Raw genomic sequence first — 4,157 nt, 5'->3', positions numbered from 1 at the left:
ACCATTCAACCTAAAGAGGAAACTCTTTGTATAAACATACTTCCAATATAATAATAATAATAATTCTTGCATTTGATATAGTGCTTTTCACGTCTTCTAGACATCCCAAAGCGCTTCACAGAATATACTGTAAAGTGAATTGGCTGTATATTTGTGGGCGAACGCGGCAGCCAATTGCGCACAGCAATGTCCCACAAACAGTTGTAGATTGAAAATGACCAATTTATTATTGTTTTTTGTTTTTGGAGGGATTATTATAAGGCATGTGGAGTAAGGAAACTTGCCCAAGGTTTCGCCCTGCCTGGAATTGAACACAGGTCTCTCGCTTCCAAAGCGAGTGCTCTAACCACTGAGCTACAGGACTTCACAATATAAATCATTAAACAGTATAACATCATCACTGACATTGGAAAATACAGTAAACAACATGCAATCTCTAAGAAAAGTCCATTTATAGTCCTAATATTCTTCCCCTCTGACCCCCCACCAACCAAAAAAAACATATTTAGGATATGGAACTCTATTGGAATGGCAATTGAGTGGAAGAAAAATGCATGGCCAAGCATGTATGTGTTCCTATAAAAGAGCTTCCCTGCATTACAATAACCGGCTGCATTTATATAGCGTCCTTCACATGGGATAAAATCTCTGAGCACTTCACAAAGCCAGGTCGGCATCGAGCAAGGGAGCAGGGAAGGGAGAAAGGACTGTAGGTAGAGTTGAAGAAAAAGGTTTTCAGGTGGAATTTAACGACAGAAAAAAGGGGAAGATAGAGGGGTTCAGGGAAGGAGTTCCAGAGGTTGGGAGAGCAGTTGCTGAAGGCTCGGCCACTAGTCATGGTCCAGAGGGGACAACAACATACAGTTAAGCTGAGTAGAGGAGGAGCAGGATAATAAATCTCACAGAGATAGGGAGGTACTAAGGCGTGAAGGGATTTATAGTTGAGGACCTTGAAATCAATCCGTTGGGAGACAGGGAAACAATGGATCCTGGCGAGGACTGGAGAAATGGGCTGCGGGAATTTAGGGTGGGTGAGGATGAATTTTGTATCAGCTGGAATTTTAGATGGTAGAAACAGGGAGCCTGGCAAGCACTGCATTTGAATCAAGTCAAGCATTGTTGTAGGTAAGTAAAATAAGCTCAAGAAGAACATTTCCAAAATAAATAAAACAATTGTTTCTTTTTGAGGATTTATGGACAATCACGAACGATTTGCAAAACGCATTTTGAGAAGTTTATGAAATATTACCTGGCACTTTTAAAGGTCACAAAGCCGCTTCTGTAAATTTTCACAGGAAATAGGCTGCAAGAATTATCATTAAGCTTCTTTTGCTTTTTGGAATATCATTCTTTTCTTTAAAGCACTGAGCTGCATGACAATTATTTTCATTCTAATTACAGAATTTTAATTAACAAAAAAGCTCTAAACTTCATATTTTGCTTGTTGAAATCCAAAATTAACATTATATGAAAAATGGAGGTAATCTTTTTAAAACCTCTGGGCAGGATTACTGGAGCAGGCAGCCTTGGATATTAAACACATTCTAAATTAAACACCCCCAACAAATTTTATACAGAAATATATTTTTATAATTTTGCATGCCAAAACATGACATTTTATATTTTAGCTCCCTCATCCTTAGTAACTTGTGAAATATCATATAAACGAAGATCTTGTCTTTTACCAATGAAATTACTTTGCATGGCAGGATTGCCACTGCTTTTCTGGCTGTACTGGTTGTTTCAAGTCAGCAAGCCATAAAAAATCTTTATCTCTCTGAAACACAGCAATTTGGAAGATAATCGAATGGTGACTGGGGGGCAGAAATGCCAGTCTGAGGAATTATACCACAATCTCTCTTGCATTTACAACCTTCCTCAAAGCAAGCTGTCACCCTGGTAGGAAAGGTTGATAGAAGATTCATTACATCTCCAGGCCTGTCTCATTTGCATGGCGGCATAGCTGCTCATCACATGCTGAAAGACTTCACACGGCTAGTGTGATACTGCATTGGAAAAGACTTTCAGAAATCTACAGGAGGAGACTTGTCTTTTGCCCTTACCTTCCAGCGATGGCCTTGCATACCACTGTATTGGTGTTTGACTTCAGTCAGGTCACCCTGCGCAGCCATTACTTCAGCTTTGCGGGCTTCAAGTGTTTTCAGCAGTTGGCTTTCTGCTCTGCAATGTAATCATTTTGTTATTTTACAATTAATCCAAAATTTCTGCAAATTAACTTTTCTAGGAATAATACAATGAATCATTGTAAAATATCATTAGGATTATCGATCCTCGGCTTGTATTTACATGTTTTTTGTAAATACAATTTTGTAAAAAGACTTTCCTCAGACTGAAGTTTAAACATTTATATATTCAACTTTCACAAGTTTAAAAATATATTGTGCCTAAACCAATTCCCCTTTATGGGAAAGAACTTATTTTTTATTGTATTTTTAACAACAGCAATTAACGAAGGTCACACAAAGACTGATCCAAAACAAACTTATATTACAGAAACAGGTATTTTTAAAGATACTCTCGGGTATTGCAACTGGCCTTCAAAATTGGAAGGTGCAGTTTTATACCTGTGAAAGGTGTGATATAATTAAGTAGCTTCTTTATGAAAGGGGTGAAGAATATTTTATTTTTCTAATAGAAGCATGGACAAATTAGGCAAGTGTTAAAACAAGGCAAAAACAAATTTCTGTACAGTATGAATGGTTATGGTGTGAATAATTGCATCAAAATCAGTCCTACATGACAAAATAAAGGAGAGATCAGTGAGTAACAGTGAGATCCAAAGGTATGACACATGCAAGAACCACAAACAGGCTGATAATTAAATGCAATGGTGAGAAACTTCTCATGGGCGATGCGATAATCATCACTGGTGATAATAATTACCTGTGAAAAATGTGTCTTGTTCAGATAAATGACAGTCAATAATGATTGACAGGTCATACAACAACAACAAGATTACATTTGTATAGTGCCTTTCACGGCGTTTACTCATAAGAGGTTCCCCTACCTTATTCCAGACTCTTTAGGTGAGATCTTTATTTATAAAATAGGGCCAAAGTGATTAGAGTTGATCTGTTTCCACTGTACACTTTCAGTGAAACAGCTGCAAGGGTGGATTTTTTTCCTGTTGTGGCACATATGCATTTACATGCAGATACATGAGCCACATAAATCTGGTATATACTTGCTTTCACAATGAGACAACTAATGCGAACTTAGTATATGACAGGCATAATTGGAGGAAATACAGTGGTATATCCAGCAATGAACTGTTGAGTCGTTAGATAGGACTGTCTGAATTGATCCCAACGTTAAACCTCAACAAGTAAGTTTTATTTCATAATCTGAACCCTGAAATGGAATAGATGTCAGATTTAGGCAAATGTTAGATTCACCTAAACTGTTAATACAATAGTAAATATTGCAACTTGAAAAGAGGGTGGCAAATTGTGTCCCCAGTGATTGAGTTAGCCAGTTTACTGTTAGTTGGCCCGGTAGGTCCAATGTTGCTTCAAGGCTTTGTGACGGATTTGTGGTGTGCGTTTTCCCTAGTTTCATTGATTGCATTTAACAGTGTTATGAGAATTTGTGCCAGTGTTAATTAGCATATCACTTCACAGTTTTCACCCCCAACTGCACTTCAGCATACCGATTTCAAATCATAATCACCACACATAGTTAAATAATAAATGAATGCTTCCAGTTTTCATCTTTGAAAATGGTTACCATTCAATGTACAATTAATTTTTGACTTTAAGCTTCGGAGCATTGTGAATGTGCATTTTATTTTAAAAAAATAAACATTAAAAATACTCATAGAATCATGTAGCCGTTCTGCACCAACTCTCAGAGTAAGGTATTCATTCAATCCATGACCTTGCATTATTCCCATACCCCTTCAAGCCTCCCTTTACTTGGCATAGCATTCCACATCTCAACAAATCTGAGTCTGAAATGTAGTGTCTTTCACATTAGAAGGGTATCTCAAAGCATTTCACAGGATTTATCGGTTTGGAAACTCTTAAGCATAGTGATGGTTTTCTGCATGTGTTAGACACCCAGCTGACCAAATAAATAAATGAACAGATAAATAATAATAATAATAATAATAATCCTTGCATTTGATATAGCGCTTT

General features: G+C 37.0%; 1 non-coding gene across 1 annotated transcript; it reads right to left on the bottom strand.

Moving 5' to 3' along the window:
- Positions 1-292: 292 nt before the first annotated feature.
- On the bottom strand, positions 293-364 carry trnap-ugg. Its single transcript has one exon. It is a non-coding gene; the product is annotated as a tRNA-Pro (tRNA).
- Between the last annotated feature and the right edge of the window lie 3,793 nt (positions 365-4,157).

The sequence above is a fragment of the Callorhinchus milii genome, unplaced genomic scaffold (genome assembly GCF_018977255.1).
Source record: "Callorhinchus milii isolate IMCB2004 unplaced genomic scaffold, IMCB_Cmil_1.0 Scaffold2, whole genome shotgun sequence".
Taxonomy (NCBI): Eukaryota; Metazoa; Chordata; class Chondrichthyes; order Chimaeriformes; family Callorhinchidae; genus Callorhinchus; species Callorhinchus milii.
Note: the sequence above shows the minus strand (reverse complement) of the source record. Positions and strands in the feature narration are given on the sequence as shown.